Source organism: Leptodactylus fuscus, chromosome 1 (genome assembly GCF_031893055.1).
Source record: "Leptodactylus fuscus isolate aLepFus1 chromosome 1, aLepFus1.hap2, whole genome shotgun sequence".
NCBI lineage: Eukaryota > Metazoa > Chordata > Amphibia > Anura > Leptodactylidae > Leptodactylus > Leptodactylus fuscus.
Window position 1 is genome coordinate 5,458,944 of NC_134265.1, and position 24,483 is coordinate 5,483,426.

The 24,483-nt window shown below is 41.8% G+C and overlaps 1 pseudogene; it reads right to left on the reverse strand.

Annotated features, from left to right (window-relative positions):
• LOC142189611 (uncharacterized) overlaps window positions 1-24,483 on the reverse strand; it is a 282,275-nt pseudogene that overhangs the window by 81,437 nt on the left and 176,355 nt on the right.

The following is a 24,483-nucleotide window of genomic DNA, read 5'->3' on the forward strand; positions in this document are numbered from 1 at the left end:
TTTACACCCACAAGTGGGGTACTATGGTAGTCGGGAGAACTTGCCTAACAAATTGTGGGGGGCATTTTCTCCTTTAACCCCTTGTAAATGTGCAAATTCTAAGGCTAAACGAAAAAATTAGTAAAACAAAATCAAATGTGTAAATTTCACCTCCATTTTGTCTTAATTCCTGTTAAGCACTTATAGGGTTGGAATACTTGATAGATGTTGTTTTGGCTTATTTAAGGGGTGCAGTTTTGAAAATGGGGTGACTTATGGGGGTTTCTAATACAGGGGTCTTTCAAAACCCCTTCATAATTGGATTAGTCCCGTAAAAAATGGGTTTTGGAAATTTCTTGAAAATTTTGAATATTGTTGTTTCACTTGTAAACCTTATAATGTCCATAGAAAATAAAAGGGCGACTAAAGTTTGATGCCGACATAAAGCAGAGATCTGGGACATGAGATTTAGGATATAATTTTGTCAGTCTGATTATCTGTATGCAATGCACATCATTTCAAACTTTATAAAATGCATATTTTTCAAAATTTCCACCAAATTTCCTATTTTTTCATAATTAAACACAAAACATATCAACCAAAATTTACCACTAACATGAAGTACAATGTGTTACGAAAAAACAATCTCAAAATCACTTTGGTAAGTTAAAGCGTTCCAAAGTTATTGCCACATAAAGTGACACGTCAGTTTTGAAAAATCGAGCTTGGTCAGGAAGTCAAAAAGTGGCATCGGCAGGAAGGGGTTAAAACTACACTTCCTATATTCTCACTTGGACTTTGATAAGGTCAATGCCGTGTTTATGACTAATTGACCAATAATCCTGAGTGACTGTCGTCAGAAACACTGTATCAGAATCATGAACACGGCAATACCCCATATGTGGCCATAATTTGATGTATGGGAACATGGTGGGGCTTGGAATGGAAAGAGCGCTATTTGAGTTTTGTGATACCGTTTTGGAAACTACACCCCCCACAGAACACATCGGGGGTACAGTGAGCATTTTGACCCTACAGCTGATTCACAGATTTTATTAACATTGGGACATGAAAATGAAAATTTACTTTTTTTGAAGGTCATGGCAGGAGACCTGAAATTAACCATGAATGCAATATTGGATTTCTTGTAGGCAGGTTCTCCATCCCTTTGTCACGTTCACAGACCCTGAAATTTAAGGTTGCTGACATGCGGCTTGTCAATGTTCCGTGGGTCCTTCATCTCCAGGTGAGAGACTGCACCTATTTTTCGCAAGTCCACAACACTTACAGTAGATGTTACTATTTCCTTATCAAGGAGAGGTGAGTGGGGCCGGACTCTTAACACCAACCTTCTCAAAGACGGGGCGCGCACAGGGGTGATTTCACAAGCCATTATGGACCTTCTTCACCATCATGAGCATGATGTGACCCCAATCCCGATACAATGGGAAGCACTAAATAGTGTCAGCGCGGGAATTTCATTCAAGAAGGAGTGAGGGCTGAAGCAGGAGAGGATTTTTGAGATCTCATGCCTTCTTACTCAGATACAAACAACTGAATCCTTCCATAAATGCAACAGGGATCACAAACACTGGTGGACCTAGTGGAAACCATATGCAAATTGTCTTTTAGACAATATGAATTCTCTAACAAGTGTGGCAGATCCCTAGAAAAATGTCTTCACCCACGGCCACTCAATTGGTTTGTTCCTACCCAGGGGTGATCCTTCCCCTTTCGCCGCCCGAGGCGAACTACAGAAAGCCGCCCCCCCGCCGGGGAGAGGGGGCGGAGCGGGGGCATGGCATAGCGAAAGGGGCGGGACTTTGCGAAGGGGGCGGGGCTTAGCGCCGTTCACCGGCAGAGAGCAGGCCCGGAGACTGCCTGCGCTCTGCCTGAGCGTGAGGGGAGGCTGCTGGAGCCCAGTGGCCTCCCCAAACCACCGCTCGGTGTTAAGCCAGTCCAGGACAGCTTGTCCTGGACTGGCTTAGGTTAGCAAAAATGCCGCCCTCCCTGAGGCCCTGGCATAGCGCCGCCTGAAGCGCTCGCTTCAGGTCGCCTCATGGGAGGTGCGGCACTGTTCCTACCATTAAAACGACCCTGGAGAGTCCCTGTCCCCCCTAATGTTCAATCTTTCTAAGATTACGACTCAAATGTCTACAATTGTAGTGGCCTCCTCTCAGATTTATCTCTGCAAGAGATGCAAAACAGGATCAACAATTAGGTGGCTGCAATGACACTCCCTGAACTTATGGATGAGAGTGGGACCACACTAAATGAGGAACTCTTGGTTGAGGACCTCTCCTGGGTGATCTGGGACTCCCATAGTGGAAAGAGCCTGGGCTTAGGTGATCTCCCCGTGAAGTTCTACAAAATGTTTACTCCCGAACTTGCGTCTTTTGTGATGAGGGTACCCCTTTAGTCCCCAAACGCACTCAACCACAATAAAAGTCATCTCCTTCGTAAATAATGATGTGAAATTCTTTGCGATACTCATTGAGAACTATCTGGCCTCTCTTTAACTAGAGGTCATCCATACGGACCAAATTCAACTCTCAGACCAAGACTGGCAGAAAATTTTCTTTTTCTATCACAAAGTTCCCATGGCCTGCCACGCTCAGGAAAAGAACTTTAAATTTATGACAAGACGTATAGATGCCCTGCCCTTCTCCAGAAACTGAGCCAATCTGACCCTGCCCAGAGGTTTGGCCCAGCCGAGGGCTCTATCCTCCACCTTGGTGGTGTGGACCATCACCTGTCCAACTGGATCCTAGACTACCTGTCAAACCGCCCTCAGTATGTGAGAGCCCAGGACTGTGTGTCTGACACTGTGATCTGTAGTACGGGGGCACCACAAGGTACAGTTCTTGCCCCATTTCTCTTCACACTGTACACTGCTGACTTCAGGCACAACTCATCCAGCTGTTACTTACAGAAGTACTCCGATGACTCTGCTATAGTCGGCCTTATCACTGATTGCGACGATAGGGAATACAGAGACTTAAACCGGGATTTTGTTGAATGGTGCCAGCAGAACCAGCTCAGGATTAATGCTGGGAAGACCAAGGAGATGGTGGTGGATTTTAGTAAACGGAGAGGTGCTCCGACCCCATTGGAGATCGAAGGAACATGTATTGAGATAGTCAGGACCTATAAGTATCTGGGTGTGCTCCTCAATAATAAACTAGACTGGGCTGATCACCTGGAGGCGCTGCACAGAAAGGGCCACAGCAGACTCTACCTGCTCAGGAGGCTGAGGGCCTTCGGAGTCCGGGGGACACTTCTTAGGGCCTTCTTCAACTCTGTGGTTGCCTCAGCCATCTTTTTCAGTGTGGCCTGCTGGGGAAGCAGTATATCAACCAGGGACAGAAATAGACTTGACAGGCTGATCAGGAGGGCCAGCTCTGTCCTGGGGAGCCCCTTGGACCCAGTACAGGTGGTGGGTGACAGAAGGATACTGTCTGTGGTGACCTCCATGCGGGAGAACAAATCCCACCCCATGTATGGGACCCTGATGGGACTTGGCAGCACTGTAAGTGACCGTCTGCTTCACACCAAGTGTGAGAAGGAGCGCTATCGCAGGTCCTTCCTTCCAACCGCGACCAGGCTGTATAATCTACATCAGACCAAACGAAGAGCACTCCGCACAGAGAACTAATGATTATGAGGATGACCATGAGGTCTTCCTCCTTCTCTTCTGTTTTTTCCTTAGCTGCCATGGACTCCTAGTATATCTTCTCTTCTCAGCTTATCTGTGTCTACATCTGTAATATATTACTCTGTATTATCCTGTATCTGTATTACTATGCTGCTGTAACACGCTGAAATTTCCCCAATGTGGGACTATTAAAGGATTATCTTATCTTATATAGTGGTTGTGACCCATGCTACAACCATTTTGTACTGCAATCTTTAATATTTACACAGAAGTCACCGTCGGGTCTTGATCATCATCTCCTCAGTTGACTCTTCTTACCCTAATCCCTGGCCCCTTGGCCAAGATCAAAAATAGGCTCCTCCGACATTTCCTGGCTGCAGCTAGAGCTGTTATTCCTGAGCTCTGGTAGTCCCAGTTGCCCCCGACAGTGGGTGAGTGGATTAAAGAGATTGACCACTTGTACAGTATGGAGCTGTCTACTGGCGAAGAACATTGTGTTATAAAATTTTGTCTCAAAGTAAGCCAAGTAAGAGGTGGTATAAATGTAGACTAGACAGGATATAGATAGGGCAAGATTTATCATCTAGTATCAGTCACTGTGATAAATCTGGTGTAGTGTCAGACTGCTTGTATGAGTTTACACTTACACAATTGGGCTTGGTTACATAAGGGGGCGGTCGGCTTATAGAATGGCAGCTGTCGAATAAAGGGAGGAAAATTAGCGAAACTATAAGTCCCTACGAGGGGGTGAATTTCTTAGAGGAGCGATGGCCTGGAGAGGTGTCACTGTATATGATAGTTTAGAGGGATATGGGAAAGATGTATAAACAGTATAGGCCGCAGAGATACCTCTTGTAACCCCAGGCCTTGCCAAGAATAAAGGACTGTAAAGATTTATGTGTGGATAAAGGGAAAGAGAAACTAAACCCATCCAGGATTTACTGAAAAACTGCATCAAACTATGTCACAGGTGTGATTACAGTCTAAATGTTGTATTTTATTCTTGTTCTAATTGTCATTAAAATGAGTTTTTGGGAAAGAATAAAAATTTCTCCTGTACTTGGAGAGCTCTTGTAAGTTTTAAGATGTGAATTGGGGATAAACCATTCTGAAAACAAAACTGCATTTTCTGTGTGAGTTCTAAAATGGAAGTTGGAAATATTTTCTATTTGAATATGTTCAACAAGATTTGATTTCTGAGTAAAACATTTCCCACATTCTGGGCAAGAATATGGCTTCTCTCCTGTGTGAGTTCTCTGATGTTGAACAAGCTGTGTCTTCTGAGTAAAACATTTCTCACATTCTGGTCATGAAAATGGCTTCTCCCCTGTGTGAATTCTCTGATGTGTAAAAAGTTGTGATCTCCAAGTAAAACATTTCCCACATTCTGGGCAAGAATATGGCTTCTCCCCTGTGTGAGTCTTTTGATGGTCAACAAGAATTGATTTAAAAGTAAAACATTTCCCACATTCTGGGCAAGAATATGGCTTCTCCCCTGTGTGAGATATTTGATGTTTAACAAGATTTGATTTCTGAGTAAAACATTTCCCACATTCTGGGCAAGAATATGGCTTCTCCCCTGTGTGACATATTTGATGTTTAACAAGATTTGATTTCTGAGTAAAACATTTCCCACAGTCTGGGCATGAATATGGCTTCTCTCCTGTGTGAATCTTTTGATGGTCAACAAGACTTGATTTTAAAGTAAAACATTTCCCACATTCTGGGCAAGAATATGGCTTCTCCCTTGTGTGAGTTCTCTGATGTTGAACAAGCTTTTTCTTTTGAATAAAACATTTCCCACATTCTGGGCATGAATATGGCTTCTCCCCTGTGTGAGTCTTTTGATGGTCAACAAGAATTGATTTACAATTAAAATATTTCCCACATTCTGGGCAAGAATATGGCTTCTCTCCTGTGTGAGATATTTGATGTTTAACAAGATGTGATTTCTGAGTAAAACATTTCCCACATTCTGGGCAAGAATATGACTTCTCCCCTGTGTGAGATATTTGATGTTTAACAAGATGTGATTTCTGAGTAAAACATTTCCCACATTCTGGGCATGAATATGGCTTCTCTCCTGTGTGAATCTTTTGATGGTCAACAAGACTTGATTTAAAAGTAAAACATTTCCCACATTCTGGGCAAGAATATGGCTTCTCCCCTGTGTGAGTTCTCTGATGTTGAACAAGCTTTCTCTTCTGAAGAAAACATTTCCCACATTCTGGGCATGAATATGGCTTCTCCCCTGTGTGAGTCTTTTGATGGTCAACAAGAATTGATTTATAAGTAAAAGATTTCCCACATTCTGGGCAAGAAAATCGCTTCTCCCCTGTGTGAATTTGCTGATGTCTAACTAGATTTGATTTGTGAGTAAAACATTTCCCACATTCTGAGCATGAATATGGCTTCTCTCCTGTGTGAGTCTTTTGATGGTCATCAAGAATTGATTTACAAGTAAAAGATTTCCCACATTCTGGGCAAGAAAATGGCTTCTCCCCTGTGTGAATTTGCTGATGTTTAACTAGATTTGATTTGTGAGTAAAACATTTCCCACATTCTGAGCATGAAAATGGCGTTTCTCCTGTGTGAGTTCTCTGATGTTGAACAAGCTGTCTCTTGTGAGTAAAACATTTTGCACATTCTGGGCATGAATAAGGCTTCTCCCCTGTGTGAGTTTTTTGATGTTCAACAAGACTTGATTTCTGAATAAAACATTTCCCACATTCTGAGCATGAATATGGCTTCTCCCCAGTGTGAGACTTTTGATGAATAACAAGATTTGATTTTTGAGTAAAACATTTCCCACATTCTGGGCATGAATATGGCTTCTCCCCAGTGTGAGACTTTTGATGGATAACAAGATTTGATTTACAAGTAAAACATTTCCCACATTCTAAGCATGAATATGGCTTCTCTCCTGTGTGAGTTCTCTGATGTCTCACAAAAGTTGATATCTGAGCAAAACATTTCCCACATTCTGGGCATGAATATGGCTTCTCCCCTGTGTGAATTCGCTGATGTTTAACAAAAGTTGATACCTGAGCAAAACATTTCCCACATTCTGGGCATGAATATGGCTTCTCCCCTGTGTGAATTTGCTGATGTTTAAGAAGACTTGATTTGTGAGAAAAATATTTCCCACATTCTGAACATGAAAATGGCTTCTCCTCTGTGTGAGTCTTTTGATGTCTAACAAGATATGATTTCTGAGCAAAATATTTCCCACATTCTGGGCATGAATATGGCTTCTCCCCTGTGTGAATTCGCTGATGTTTAACAAAAGTTGATATCTGAGCAAAACATTTCCCACATTCTGGGCATGAATATGGCTTCTCCCCTGTGTGGATTTGCTGATGTTTAAGAAGACTTGATTTGTGAGTAAAACATTTTCCACATTCTGAGCATGAAAATGGCTTCTCTCCTGTGTGAGTTCTTTGATGTTCAAAAAGATTTGATTTGTGAGTAAAACCTTTCCCACATTCTGAGCATGAAAATGGCTTCTCCCCTGTGTGAGTTCTTTGATGTTCAACAAGATGTGATTTCTGAGTAAAACATTTTCCACATTCTGAGCATGAAAATGGCTTCTCCCCTGTGTGAGTTCTTTGATGTTCAACAAGATTTGATTTGTGAGTAAAACATTTCCCACATTCTGGACATTTCCCACATTCTGGACATTCTCTCCCGTGTGAGTTCTCTGATGTATAACACCTCTTTTGATTCCTTTATTTTGCTTTACAGACCGTGATGAACTAGACGAAAGATCTTTCTCCTGATGGGCTGAGGGTATATCTGGGGTAATGACATGTTTTTCATATGAATTTTGTGTGATACCATGATCCTCTGTAGATATCAGATGTCCCTCTGAGCTCCTGGTACAGTCATCTGACAAAAATAAAACTGATGTTACTATTATTGAATAACATAACTTTATAAGTATATTCCCCACTGAGCTGCCGCTGCCTGAGACGCTTCAGACCATGTGAAGAAGTGAAGTCAGTGGCATAGGCAGCAAACGACGGCAGCACGGCCTACTTCATTAGTATTCACTGTGCTGAGACGGAGGTCAGTGATAGTGAATAGTAATGAAGCGGGGCAGGAGACGCCACCACTGCTCTAGGTCACTGTATTGGTGCTGGTGGTGGGTGAATGAAGCGGGCCCACCTAGTCACAACTCTAAGGAAAGGAATGGTGGCACTTACATAGAGATACATCACATAAGATTCATTTCTAGTGCAAGTTACCGGCCTCCTTTTTTCTTAGAGCGGTGACCGGACCTCTGATAACATCAGTAGTGTTCTGATGGCGGCCCTGCCTGTCCCTAGTAGATCACCTTACTCATATTACATAAAGGACATGCAACACAATCTAAATTACAATTTCTGCACCCAGAGTAGTTTATCTTATCCACAAAAATATATAGGGCACAATGTAGAGATAGTTATCCAAATAATAGAAAAACATTGCCGAAATAAGGCGAGGCTACCAAAAGAATGTAGAAAAAATATATCAAAATGTTATTAAAGTGATTAAAAACACAGAAATATGATATACATAATCTATATATATATATATATATATATATACACAAAAAAATTGCATATAGTTGTACCTACATGAACCCTCAGTATACGAAATTAATGCCATAAAAACCCATACCATGCATTAGACGCGCCCTGACATTTGTTTCGCCTTCTCTGGCCTCATCATATATATTATGTATATCACTTGTGTATATATGCACTTTCCTACTTGGACTGCTAAACCCTTTTAACTATTGATTGTTTTGAACGCCATTTTCTCCACATGCATGGTCTTTTGGATGTGTTTTTCCTCCCTCCTCTTGTTGCTATGTGTTTCTGTGTTTTTAATCACTTTAATAACATTTTGATATATTTTTTCTATATTCTTTTGGTAGCCTCGCCTTATTTTGGAAATGTTTTTGTCTTATCCCAACAGAACCTACATTTAGGACCTAACATTAAGGTCCTTATTTTGTACCAGTAAGTTCAGGCCTCTGACTACATTACTAGTTGTCCTGTCCTGATATAGATTGTCTTATTTGGACGTCTCTTCTAAGAATCCAAAGTGAGATAAGTCTCAGAGCCCAAACCACAGGAACACAATCCATGGCTGCTTAACTATGGCCACTTATGTGGAATAATACTGTAGGATGCCATAAATCTTACTGTATTACACCCCATACACACAATGCAATCCAAACCACATCTGCTGGATTTCCCAGCCTGAACTCACTGCGGATCTGCTGTCCCATACAGTATGTAGTAGGGTCTGTGGAGTCACAAGGAAGCAGGGACTCCTAGCGTCATAGATCACTAAGATACGGGGAGTCCTGGTGTGTGGACAGAGTTCAGGCTGGGAAATGTGACTGATGTACAGACCAGATTTTCTAGTCCGGATTCCATAGTGTGATTGGGGTCTAAGGTGAGGTTTACACAGTGACATATGAATCTCCATCAGATTCCTTACTGGCCAGGAGGGATTTTCTGTTGCAGGGTGAGAGTACAGGATGCGGCACAGTCAGATCCAGAGACATTAGTGACAGACAGGGACTGAATACATTCTGTACATACAAATAATGGAAGTCCATGTGTATATAGTCATGTCTATTACCTGCTGATGTGAGGGGCTGCTGGTCCTCCATCATCACCTCCTTGTACAGATCCTTGTGTCCTTCTAAATACTCCCACTCCTCCATGGAGAAATAGACAGCGACATCCTGACACCTTATAGGAACCTGACAACACAATGATACAGTCATCACCCCGACCCCTCCAGTTACTGTATAATGTCCCAGCATTCCCAGCAGTGTCACCTCTCCAGTCAGCAGCTCCAGCATCTTGTTGGTGAGTTCTAGGATCTTCTGTCCATTGATCTCCTCCTGTATCAGGGGGTGAGGTGGAGGCCCCAGGATTGGGCTCAGGGTTCCTCCATATCCATCATACACAGGAGCCTGACAGCGCCCACTAGAGGTCTTCTTCACTACTGTGTAATCCTGGTTATGGGGAGACACATTAATAAATCTCACTACATACATGTCCAGAGTCCATCACCTCTCCAGTCATATCATCTGTTATTACTATAGATAAGAATGATGTCATGATGACATCATCAGAATCTCTCACTTCTCCAGTAATCTGGTAGATGATCAAAAAAAATTTCAGGCAAAAAATGGTAAAATATTGAATGTATGGGAGTTGTAGTTTTGGAACAGCTGCAAGGCCACATTGACAGGTGACCCTGCAGCTGTACGGGGATGTATAGGGCGTTTTTTTTGTGGGGCCAGGTGTACTTTTTAGTTATACCATTTTGGGAAATGTTTATTGCTTAGATCACCTTTTATTTAATTCAGAGGCAAAACAGAGAGAAAAACCCGGCAGTTTAGCACTTTTGATTTTGACGTTCACTGTACATAAAAATATTAGTAGACCGGGCATTTTCAGACACAGGGATACCTAATGTGTATGTTTCAGGGCTCGTTCACATCAGCGTTCATGGGTCCTTATTGCAGGTTTCCGTTTCCTGCATAAAACAGATGCAGGAGACGGAAGCCTGCAGGAGACTTTCTCACCCATTCATTTGAATGGGTGAGAAAGCTGTCCGGCCGTGAGCGGCAGTGAGCGTTTTGCGCTCTCCGCCGCGAAACCGGGTTTTATAATCCGGACACAGAATCGGACATGCAGTACTCTGTGTCCAGATTAAAAAATCCGGTTTCGCGGCGGAGAGCCTAAAACGCTCACCGCCGGACCCGGTCTATGGTTTCCGTCTTCTGCCATGCTTATAGTCCGAAAAATATGGTAAATCTCACTACATACATGTCCAGAGTCCATCACCTCTCCAGTCATATCATCTGTTATTACTATAGATAAGAATGATGTCATGATGACATCATCAGAATCTCTCACCTCTCCAGTAAGCTGGTAGATGATCTCTAGGGTGAGATTTAATAGACTTTCCGCCATCTTGTTCCTGTCTCTTTCCATCCTTGATGGATCAATCCGGAATATTCTCTTATAGAGAAGATACTGAGAGGATTCTATATTGTAGGAACCTGAATGGAGAGAAGATGAGACAATGTAATCACTACACGGAATCCCATGGAATAAATAGGATTAGTAGGGAGTATAAGGGGGGCTTCCGGATCAGGCTCTAGTATGTGAAGATACCTGGCACATTCCTCCTCTGCACAGTATCAGACTCTTCTCCTCCACTAACCTGTGATGTAGAACGAGCGCCCTACCCCGGGAACACATGATGCCATGACCCCGCTGCTAACTCTGCCCATTTCTAGATCGCATCTGATGAAGGTCTAATATGACCGAAACGTTATTTACTGAAATGATCTAGTTGTTCTTTATGCTTTACAAACCAATTTACCCAATTCATGGCGTATATGTACCAATAAATCTCATGTTTTCACATGCATATGGTGTGCAGCAGCATTAATCCACTACCCCGGGGAGACAGACCTAGGCTGGTACAGGACATATACAGGGCGGCCATAATATAACCTCAGGTGTTTGGAGTCATGTGCAGGCTGACCCAATGGATGGAATTGCCTGAAAATTTGTATGTGTGCTAATCAAGGCATAGGGAAATGGACGGCATGAAAAAAAATAAAATACGAAAACTCCCCACCAGGGGATAATGTGGCGCTGTACAGTGAGCGCGCAGCACAAAACCCGCCTGTCAATACTTGGGGATGTCCCATTTGGACCACCGACTAGCATGACTGTTCAATGTGGCCGCCATCATGCATGGTGAGCATGGTCATCCTATGCAGAACGTGCTTGACGCTTGCGTGTAACGTCTCTGGTGAGATGCTGCGCACTTCCAACGTGATGCGGTCTTTGAGGTCAGGCAGGGTTTCGACATTCCCCCGATAAACACGCTCCTTCAAGTGTCCCCACAACCAGAAATCACAAGGATTGAGATCCGGAGAGCGCGGTGGCCACGCTGTAGGGAATGAGCGGCACAAAATCCTGTCATCGGGAAAATGTGCACGAAGAGCGTTCTGTACAGGATTTGCGATGTGAGGAGGGGGCTCATCCTGCATGAAGGGGATCGTCTGCAGGCAATGCCGCTGTTGGAGTTGGGGAACGACCACTGTTTCCAGCATTGTCCGCTACCTCGCTGCTGTGACAGAACAGGTGGCAACCCCAGTTGGGCCCAAATCTTCGAAAAAGAACGGTCCGATCATGAACAATGAGGTGAACACCAAACGGTCACCTTGGGCGAATGCAACGGAACCCCCCCGAGCGCACGCAGATTTTCGGTGGCCCATATGCGACAGTTCTGTGTGTTGAGCGTTCCATTCAGGTAAAAATGCGCTTCATCGCTCCACAGGAGATTCCATGGCCAATTGGTCTCCACTTCCACTCTGGCCAGAAACATCAATGCAAATGTCATGCGGGTGTATTTACGGGTAGCTGTATATATATATATATATATATATATATATATATATATATATATATATATATATATAGTGTATGTACCGGTAGCTGTATATATATATAGTGTATGTTCCGGTAGCTGTATATATATAGTGTATGTACCGGTAGCTGTATATATATGTAGTGTATGTACCGGTAGCTGTATATATATGTAGTGTATGTACCGGTAGCTGTATATATATATAGTGTATGTACCGGTAGCTGTATATATATATATATATATATATATATATATATATATATATATATATATATATATATATAGTGTTATATTTATCCCAAAACACCCGCCCCACCCACCCCCACCTCCCCATATAGCAGCCACCAACGAAGAGGAAGACGAGACTCCACGGACTGTTATACCCCAAACCAACCGCCCTGCCCCACCCCACCTCCAACCCCCCCCCCATATAGCAGTCACCAACGAAGAGGAAGATGAGACTCCATGGACTGTTATAACCCAACTCCCCCCCACACACACACACACACACTTTACTAGCTTTGGCAATGCCAAATACCTATTCGGACGTGCCAATAAAGCATTTTTTGATTTGATTTGATTTGATAGTGTATGTACCGGTAGCTGTATATATATATATATATAGTGAATGTACCGGTAGCTGTATATATATATATATATAGTGTATGTACCGGTAGCTGTATATATATATAGTGTATGTATCGGTAGCTGTATATATATAGTGTATGTACCGGTAGCTGTATATATATATATATATATATATATATAGTGTATGTACCGGTAGCTGTATATATATATATATATAGTGTATGTACCGGTAGCTGTATATATATATATATAGTGAATGTACCGGTAGCTGTATATATATATATATATATAGTGTATGTACCGGTAGCTGTATATATATATAGTGTATGTATCGGTAGCTGTATATATATAGTGTATGTACCGGTAGCTGTATATATATATATATATATATATATATATATATATATAGTGTATGTACCGGTAGCTGTATATATATATAGTGTATGTACCGGTAGCTGTATATATATAGTGTATGTACCGGTAGCTGTATATATATATATATATATATATATATATATATATATATATATATATATAGTGTATGTACCGGTGGCTGTATATATATATATATATATATATATATATATATATATATATATATATATATAGTGTATGTACCGGTAGTTGTATATATATAGTGTATGTACCGGTAGCTGTATATATATATATAGTGTATGTACCGGTGGCTGTATATATATATATATATATATATATATATATATATATATATATATATAGTGTATGTACCGGTAGCTGTATATATATATAGTGTATGTACCGGTGGCTGTATATATATATATATATATATATATATATATATATATATATATATATATATATATATATATAGTGTATGTACCGGTAGCTGTATATATATATATATATATATATATACAGTCCTATGAAAAAGTTTGGGCACCCCTATTAATCTTAATCATTTTTAGTTCTAAATATTTTGGTGTTTGCAGCAGCCATTTCAGTTTGATATATCTAATAACTGATGGACACAGTAATATTTCAGGATTGAAATGAGGTTTATTGTACTAACAGAAAATGTGCAATATGCATCAAACCAAAATTTGACTGGTGCAAAAGTATGGGCACCTCAACAGAAAAGTGACATTAATATTTAGTAGATCCTCCTTTTGCAAAGATAACAGCCTCTAGTCGCTTCCTGTAGCTTTTAATCAGTTCCTGGATCCTGGATAAAGGTATTTTGGACAAACAATTCAAGTTCAGTTAAGTTAGATGGTCGCCGAGCATGGACAGCCCGCTTCAAATCATCCCACAGATGTTCAATGATATTCAGGTCTGGGGACTGGGATGGCCATTCCAGAACATTGTAATTGTTCCTCTGCATGAATGCCTGAGTCGATTTGGAGCAGTGTTTTGGATCATTGTCTTGCTGAAATATCCATCCCCGGCGTAACTTCAACTTCGTCACTGATTCTTGAACATTATTCTCAGGAATCTGCTGATACTGAGTGGAATCCATGCGACCCTCAACTTTAACAAGATTCCCGGTGCCGGCATTGGCCACACAGCCCCAAAGCATGATGGAACCTCCACCAAATTTTACAGTGGATAGCAAGTGTTTTTCTTGGAATGCTGTTTTTTTTGGACGCCATGCATAACGCCTTTTTGTATGACCAAACAACTCAATCTTTGTTTCAACAGTCCACAGGCTTGTCCAAATGTGCTTTTTCATACCTCAGGCGTTTCTGTTTGTGGCGTACGTGCACAAAAAGGCTTCTTTCTCATCACTCAACCATACAGCTTCTCCTTGTGCAAAGTGCGCTGTATTGTTGACCGATGCACAGTGACACCATCTGCAGCAAGATGATGCTGCAGCTCTTTGGAGGTGGTCTGTGGATTGTCCTTCACTGTTCTCACCATTCTTCTTCTCTGCCTTTCTGATATTTTTCTTGGCCTGCCACTTCTGGGCTTAACAAGAACTGTCCCTGTGGTCTTCCATTTCCTTACTATGTTCCTCACAGTGGAAACTGACAGGTTAAATCTCTGAGACAACGTTTTGTATCCTTCCCCTGAACAACTATGTTGAACAATCTTTGTTTTCAGATCATTTGAAAGCGGGCTGTCCATGCTCGGCGACCATCAGACTTAACTGAACTTGAATTATTTTATAAAGAGGAATGGTCCAAAATACCTTTATCCAGGATCCAGAAACTGATTAAAAGCTACAGGAAGCGACTAGAGGCTGTTATCTTTGCAAAAGCAGGATCTACTAAATATTAATGTCACTTTTCTGCTGAGGTGCCCATACTTTTGCACTGGTCAAATTTTGGTTTAATGCATATTGCACATTTTCTGTTAGTACAATAAACCTCATTTCAATCCTGAAATATTACTGTGTCCATGTTAGAGTAGTTCAATTGATGTGTATTCTTATTGGTACACACAGCAGCCATTTTGTATCCTCTACTCCATATTCAAGTTAGCTAACCCACATCTGAACCTTTGTGCTGGTTAGTTAGCCAGAACAGAATACCAGATGTTCAAGATGTGGTTGTACTCTTGATTCTTGGAAATCAGGAAAGAACTGTCAACGTTTATCATTTTCAGTACAATTAGATAGAAGCCAGACTTAATGGAAAGTCTCCAGATTTCCTCTTTGTGTCATATTAAAAGAATGTATTTTTGGCCAGGTTATGCATGACGCCTGACCAGTCACATGTACTATGATTGGACAATTTAGGATTGTTGACAATAACTGTATTGGTGGAATTTTGATCTAATCTGATTGGTTCATTTCTGATATACTTTTGGATTGGTTAATTCTCAATGACAATACTTACTATAAAATAAACTGATTCTGGGCAGAACTTTGCAGAGCTCTGTCCGGACGCACAGAAATCTAACTCGTGTGTGTCTGTCTTTAATATCTGATTATATGGTCTACCTGGTCGGTCCTGGGGTAAGGTAAATGACAACGCTAACAACTTGGTGGAGAATGCGGGCATAATGCCAATTAACCCTTTTGTGGACTGGGTGTTGGGGGGGGTGCTTTTCTGTCAGAGGAATGCATATATCCTAGGTAAGTGAGGGCAATGCCCTACTGTGCTTTCCTTTGGTAGAGAGTACTGCTCCTATCAGTTCATTGGAGGGACTACAAGGCATTCACCCCAGGTGGATTGTATACTCAGATGTATATCTTCTTTTCTATCTGTCTCTTTTATTCTTTTATGTCTTCTGTTTGTCTGTAACATGTTTTGGTACCATTGTATGTTATTGTGGGATGTGATTGCATGTACTGTATGTGATCAGAAGTGGTTTATAAGTTATGTTATGTAGATTGATTAACGTGTCTTGACAGCAGGAAGGAGTTAACTGTTTGATTTGGCTGTTGCTGTTTTGATTTTTGTTGGAAAGATTCTACTTACAGACTTGAGTAGTGCGTGTTCGTTTGTGCTGCTGCCAATTAGGGAAAAAACAGTTGTTGCCATTGTATAAGATAAGGTATCTTCTTGACTTCTTGTTCTATTTATTGTATGATCGTATGTTGTTTGTTTCATGGACATTAAGACTCCTTGAATGAGACCATGTGAGCGTATGAGAGTCGCCTGAATTTAGGTGTGGTCTCTTGGCATCTGGCCAAAAGAAAATTTTAGGGGTAAACTTGCCACGAAGACCTTAAGAACACTCTCCAATATTTGTTTTTTTGATTAAATTCAGTTTTCATCTTTTTTTGACCTGTTTGTCTGGGTCGTCTCCTTCACCTCTTTGTTGAAGAGTTAACTTCTGCAGAGGGGGGGGGAAGGGGGGAGGTCACTGCAGCTTGTCTGTGTCTGTGTTTCATGTCTTGCTGTTTAAAGTCGAAGCAACATTAACGCATGTCACTAACACACTAATATGCATTATTTGTTCCCGGTCTAGAAGGTTTTGCTTTAACAATTGTTGGACTGTTATTATTCAGTAAGCCTTTGCGTAGCCAGAAAATGCAGACGCCAATGTGGGATACCATCTATGTTATTGTTGTAAATGCTTTGTCCACATTGCGGATTGGGATTAATGCTGGCCCATTAGAAGAAGAATATGAAAGATTTGTTAAAGTGATAGAGCCAGGTTGAAGTTGAAAAGTACTGGATTGAGAATGCTAAACTGTGATTGAGTGAGATTGAGGAAAATAAGTTGTGTCATCCAGTGGAGATAGAGTTTAGATGTCCTCAGAATCTTGATCAACTAGAAAATTATACTGAGGCAGAGAAGTGCAGGATTGCCAGTTTTACTGTAAGTTGTTCTGAACGTTTATAAATGAAGGTTGTTTGCTGTGGATTCTACATTTCCAGGTGTCCAGAATCTCAAAGTACAATTTCAGATCACACTTGTGGGTGAGAATTTGTCACAGGACGTTGCCCTCACCTCGTTGAGAATAGTTGCAGACTTAGAGGCTGCTACATTTTTTTCCTCCTTGTGACATCCAACAGAACTTAGTTGTACGGTAGCAAACTTTAGTTTGCTAGTACTGACCATAGCGGAACGAATCAGAGACAGGGGTCGCAACCCTCGACTGAATGCTATGGGAACTGTTCTCACTAAATCCGGAAGGGAAGCCAAATCAGAGAGGATTGGCCCCAAGATTACGATAAGGGATTTGGTCAGAGCAGAAAAAGGAAAGCTGCCATTAAGGATTCGGCAAGGATTCTTAAGAAGGCTGGTATGCCAGCCACAGGTTGCTCAGATGTCTGGAGGTGGAAAAAGTTTGAAGGTGAGAGCATGGTGCAAATTTCTCCCTAGAACGGACACTTGGATACTGAAAGATGAGGTTTCCTAGAGTACCTAGGAGAGTTATAGTACGAGTGTCTAGTACACCAGGTGAACATTAAGGAAGATGTGTACTCTGCATATGAGGGGACAAACCCTGCAGAATGAACAGCTTGCAATGACTAGTCTAGTAAATGTATTTCCTATATGATAATATGAAAATCCATCAGGTTTCCAGAAAGTTTTGGGAATGTTATAGGTGACTTGTGATGATTTTTGATTGATCATTTTTGTGTACTGGGGAAGAGGTGTTCCATTTATAAGCAGAATTAAAGAAAGTTCTAACTGATGTAACTACTTGAATAGAACCAGTACTAGAATGGAAGGAGAGAGTGGGAATTGTTGTTTATGAGGTTACAGATAGTAAGTACAGAGTTTGAACAACCAGTTAGTGTTAATCACTGGGTTAACTGATGCTGTCCAAGGGATAGAGGACGCAGGGGATAAATATTAAGCTTGATTGTTCGATTAGTTAGCATATTTATTTGATATTTATTTGATATTACAATCCTGGCATCCAAGACAAGAGGTTTAAGTATGTTTCCTAAGTTTAGGATGTCAAAAAGATGGAACTCAGAATGTTGAAACATAAAGTGATGTGATAATATGCACATAATAGGATTGTTCCCCATTGTAGGAAAACCGTTATTGAAACTTAGAAGCTCAGTAAGGTGTCTGAATTTGAAAATGTGTGTGTGCATGTCGATAGGGAAAAAAAAACGTAGCACAGATTATCTTTGTAATGATGTTTTGGGTTTTTTTTAAAAGAAAAAGAGAAGAAAATTATTTTGTTCTATACGAAGTGAATTAGAAGTCACTCCCATATCTGCTGTGTAATGTTTTGTGTATGATTTTGTTGTGTGATCAGGAGATTGATCTTATCCTTCAGTTGATGTTTCTGCTTACTCTGCTGATATATACAGTCCTATGAAAAAGTTTGGGCACCCCTATTAATCTTAATCATTTTTAGTTCTAAATATTTTGGTATTTGCAACAGCCATTTCAGTTTGATATATCTAATAACTGATGGACACAGTAATATTTCAGGATTGAAATGAGGTTTATTGTACTAACAGAAAATGCGCAATATGCATTAAACCAAAATTTAACCGGTGCAAAAGTATGGGCACCTCAACAGAAAAGTGACATTAATATTTAGTACATCCTCCTTTTGCAAAGATAACAGCCTCTAGTCGCTTCCTGTAGCTTTTAATCAGTTCCTGGATCCTGGATAAAGGTATTTTGGACAAACAATTCAAGTTCAGTTAAGTTAGATGGTCGCCGAGCATGGACAGCCCGCTTCAAATCATCCCACAGATGTTCAATGATATTCAGGTCTGGGGACTGGGATGGCCATTCCAGAACATTGTAATTGTTCCTCTGCATGAATGCCTGAGGATTTGGAGCGGTGTTTTGGATCATTGTCTTGCTGAAATATCCATCCCCGGCGTAACTTCAACTTCGTCACTGATTCTTGAACATTATTCTCAAGAATCTGCTGATACTGAGTGGAATCCATGCGACCCTCAACTTTAACAAGATTCCCGATGCCGGCATTGGCCACACAGCCCCAAAGCATGATGGAAACTCCACCAAATTTTACAGTGGGTAGCATGTGTTTTTCTTGGAATGCTGTTTCTTTTTGGACGCCATGCATAACGCCTTTTTTTATAACCAAACAACTCAATTTTTGTTTCCAAAATGAAGCTGCCTTGTCCAAATGTGCTTTTTCATACCTCAGGCAACTCTATTTGTGGCGTACGTGCAGAAACGGCTTCTTTCTCATCACTCTCCCATACAGCTTCTATTTGTGCAAAGTGCGCTGTATAGTTGACCGATGCACAGTGACACCATCTGCAGCAAGATGATGCTGCAGCTCTTTGGAGGTGGTCTGTGGATTGTCCTTGACTGTTCTCACCATTCTTCTTCTCTGCCTTTCTGATATTTTTCTTGGCCTGCCACTTCTGGGCTTAACAAGAACTGTCCCTGTGGTCTTCCATTTCCTTACTATGTTCCTCACAGTGGAAACTGACAGGTTAAATCTCTGAGACAGCTTTTTGTATCCTTCCTATTCTGACTCAATAGCTTGACTGCAAGTGTGAGGTTGTGAGAGAGAGCCCTGAAGTCCTCTGTATGTAACCAGTACTCACATCAGATATCTTGCCAGACAGTGTTCAACTCAGCTGAGGAGGTGTAAAGAAGATTCCAAATGCTTTATTCTGGGTAAATCTTGTTAAATCCTCATTAACAGCAGGTGAAAAAATTTTGAATTTCCAGAGGCTGTGCAGACATGTTACATGCATCAAGATGAACTACACATACACAGAGAACTGGGAGGAGCTATTACACACAGCTAAGAATACAGGAAGACAGGAGGGACACACCAAAAAAAAGGCAAAACATAATATCACAGATAGATGTCAGTGAATGAACAAAGTCCTGGGGCATGACACTCCCCGTCTGAAATCTTTAGATTTCACTGAAAGTAGTATCAAATAATGTCCTTAGATGTCCATAAGGATGAAACCTGAAAAACAAGAAAATAAACATGCACAATGAACAGTAATCAACAATTAGTCCAAAACTTGTAAACGAAAGTCTTGAAGCTGTAGGCTACAACTAAGAACTTTGCATAGGGTCCAAATAACCAATCTTCGGATCGGGGAAGCCGCAATTTGCCAACACTTCCACCAACCCAAATTGTAATCCAAAAGAGTTTTTCAGATTGATGTTCCTTAAGATACTGTCAGTCTCTTGGTGATATACCTCTTGTTGAACACTCCTGATGATACCATGCTCAGCATGTTCGATGTCCGCTGCTGTAGGGTGTTCCGGACACATATGCCAGCCACGACACTTTGTCAACCTGTCTTTTGCAAAGCACTAAGCAATGTGAAACAGTCGGGCGATGGCTCTCACAATAGATGACCAGGTTGAGAAACGCTCAAAGCGGTGTGACTTCAGCTTCGTCTTTGGAATCACAGAGGTGTACAGTGTAGAGGTCGTAGGCCTGATTTCCTTGTTGGAGTTGAGATCCACTAAATCATAGACAGTGTTAGTAGGAGTCAAGTAGGAATCATCATATAGGAAACTTGGAGGTGATAGCCACGAATGGTCTAGTGGGTGTGCTGTCGGTGCAGGCCTTGTACCACAGTCAGCTGGGTTAAGTTCTGTGGAGACGTAATGCCAATGATCAGGAGCAGAGAAACTTCTAATACGTTCTACTCTGTTGCCAACATACACATAAAACTGTCTTGTTTGGTTGTGTATATATCCGAGGACAACTCTGCTGTCAGTATAGAATGTAAATGAATCAATGGCAATGTCCATTTCACCTTCAATTACTTCGGCAATTTCTACAGCTAGCACGGCTGCACAAAGTTCGAGTCGTGGAACAGAGTGGGCAGATTTAGGAGTCAGTTTGGTCTTACCCAGGACGAATCCACAGCATGGCTCATGATTGGCTCCTAATGTCCTCAGATAGGCCACTGCAGCTATAGCTTCCACCGATGCATCAGAGAAGATGTGGATTTCCTTCCTGACTGCAGCTGAAAGGGAGCCGGGCACATAACAACGTGGAACCTGGATTTTTTCCAATACTTCCAAAGATCTTTTCCATTTTTCCCACTTTTGTTGCTTCTCAGCAGGCAGTGGAGTGTCCCAGTCGCTGTTCTCAGTAGTAAGATGTCTTAGCAGTAGCTTGCCTTGAATGGTGATGGGGCCTATGAAACCAAGAGGATCATAAATGCTGTTTACCACAGATAAAACTCCTCGCTTGGTAAAAGGTTTGTCACAGGCTGACACTTGGAATGTAAATGTGTCTTGTCCAATGTTCCACCGCAGTCCTAGGCTGCGTTGCATAGGAGGAGTATCAGAACTGAGATCAAGGTCTTTGAGGTTGACTGCATGGTCATCAGAGGGAAATGCTTCCATTACCTCCGGATTATTGGAGATGATCTTGTGAAGTCTGAGGTTTGCTACAGATAACATTTCCTGTGTCCTGGAAAGAAGGGCAATTGCTTCTTCACTTGTGGGTAAAGATTTAAGACCATCATCAACGTAGAAGTTCCTTTCAACAAACTGATGAGCGTCAGACCCATACTCTTTCTCGCCTCCCTGAGCAGTCCTTTTTAGTCCATAGATCGCTACTGCAGGGGATGGACTATTGCCAAAGACATGCACTTTCATGCGATAATCTATGACTTCGTTGTTGACATCATTATCTTTGTGCCATGGGAACCTGAGATAATTTCTGTTGTCTTCCTTCACTATGAAGCAATGAAACATCTGCTGGATATCAGCCATCACTGCGACAGGTTCTTGTCTGAAGCGGATTAAGACTCCTATGAGGCTGTTATTAAGGTTAGGACCAGTGAGGAGCACGTTGTTCAAAGAAACGCCTTCATACTGAGCGCTAGAATCGAACACAACCCTGATCTGGTCAGGTTTGCGAGGGTGATATACGCCAAATGATGGAAGGTACCAGCATTCTTCTCCTTCCTTTAATGGAGGTGCAGGTTCCGCATGATCTCTCTCAAATACCTTCTGCATGAAACCTACAAAATGTTTCTCCATCTCTGGTTTCCTCTTGAGGGTACGTTTAAGAGACAAAAGTCTAGAAACTGCTTGCTTCCGATTGTTTGGTAGTTTTGATCTCGGAGAGCGAAAGGGTAAAGGTGCAACCCAGCTGTTGGAGTCGTCTTGAGTGAATTCCTCAGCCATAAGTTTGAGAAATTCCTTATCTTCCATGGACGGTGCCAACTTGTTGTCATCACTTGTAGTATTGAACACTGTTAATCCAAGGGTGTCATCCCAGGGTAAGGAAGTGTTCACGTTGTCTTGATGACTGTGCAACCACTTACTGTTGCTTATTTTCTCTTTCACTTGATAGTGATGTGGACATGGCTGGAAATAAGAACTGCGACCATTTGGTAAGATATGCGTCTTAAATGAAGAAATCTTGGTGGGCCTTTTCATCATATCTATGCAGACGTTGCCTATGATAACCCATCCTAGATCAAGGCGTTGGGCAAATGGTGCATCATGTGGTCCATCAATTTGCTGGCGTACTTTATGTAGTCTGAGAACGTCTCTACCTAGCAGAAGTAGAATATCTGCATGTTTGTCAAGGGCTGGTATTTCATCAGCTATAGCGCTTAGATGAGGGTGATGAAAGGCTGCCTCTGGTGTGGGTATCTCCTCTCTGTTGGATGGTATCTGATTGCACTCAACAAGCGTGGGTAAAGGTATTTCCAGATTGCCTTTGAGAGAAGCTATTACGAGTCCACTGGCTCTTCTCCCAGAAACCTCTGATATGCCACTACATGTACCCAAGGTATAAGGATAAGTATCTCCCTTCAAGTTAAACAGATCAAAGAGTTCTGATCTTGCAAGTGATCGATTGCTCTGGTCGTCCAAGATGGCATACACCCTCAACGTCTTTTCTGGCTGACTCTTGGGGTATATGTTGACTAGGCAAATCTTTGCACAGGACCTGTCACAAAGGTCTTCTCCGCAGACTTCTGTACATGAAGAAGATACCATGGGAATATTTGTTGCTTGATCAGTGTTCTCCCCGCCATGCTCTGTTGGGGGAAGGGAAACTGTAGGTGGCGTGGCACTAGGTTGGGATGGATGAAGAGCTTGTACGTGATCTTCGCTGCCACACTCTATACACTTGATAGCGATTTTACAGTCTTTAGCAATATGTTCGGTAGAGGCACAACATTTGAAACATATACCAAATTTCTTTAGAAGCTCTTTACGTTCCTGGATTGGTTTCCTCCTGAAGCCAATACACTTCCTGAGGGGATGAGGCTTCTTGTGAATAGGACACAGGCGATTAGGATTTTCTACCTTTATGCCTTCTATATTCTTGCCACTGCTTACTTCTGGGGCAGGTGTAGGAAGAATGTCGGTCTTTTTTACTGACACTGGACCTCTGCGACTTCTGTAGCTAGAATGTGAGCTGCCATATTTAACAGGAGGTGATCCAGGGACACTGGGTTCACCATAGGAAAAGCTTGGGTCATTCTTGGATTCTGCAATATTCTTGATAAACTCACAGAAGTAGGAAAATGGAGGAAAGGAGACTTGATTCTCATTTTTGTACCTTGACCCAACTGTAGTCCACCTTTCTTGAATATTATAAGGCAACTTGGCGACTATTGGGTTTATGCCACGAGCAGTATCTAGGTAACTGAGGCCTGGTAGGTGAATGTCTGCCTTAGCTAGTAGAAGCTCCATGAGTAGGTCACTGAGCTCTTGGAATTTCTGGTTATCCTTGCCAGATATCTTTGGAAACTCTTGCAATCGTTTGAACAGAGCATTCTCTATTGCTTCGGGACTGCCGTAAGTTTTCTCCAGTCTTTCCCAGGCAGCAGTGAGGCCTGCTGTGGGATTGTGAATGTGGACAGATCTGAGTCTTTTTACACGTTCTGCAGACTGTGGACCAAGCCACCGAATAAGCAAGTCTAGTTCTTCGGCTGCAGTAATGCCGAGGTCATTAGTTGTGGTTTTAAAGGTGCATTTCCATCCTCTGTAGTTCTCAGGTTGGTCATCAAACCTTATAAGTCCAGTTTTCGTAAGCTCACGGCGAGCCATGTACCTTGCAAACTCAGACATGTCTGTTCTCTCTGACTTTACATATTGAATCGCTGGCTGAGTAGCGGTGTTTACATTATTAGTGGGGTTCTGGTTAACAGACATGGGTGGAAATGGTTCTGCATAGGCATTCAGCCTAGGAGCTAGCTTAAAGTCCATAGGTTTAGCCACATGTGGGTGTGAAACTGGATGCTTACTTACAGTCTGGTGGTATGGTAAGACATTGGTATTTGTCTGCGTATCGGTATATTGAATTTGCTGAGCTGTAGAGCTTTGGGGATCCATGAAGGAAGAAGAAACTGTATGCTGGATTGGCAGGACATCGTGTTGAGCTTGAATGCGGTGTGCTGCAGAAGATACTGTGCCCTCTTGCTCTGTGGTGATGTCATTTTTGACAGGAACATTTGTGGCAAATA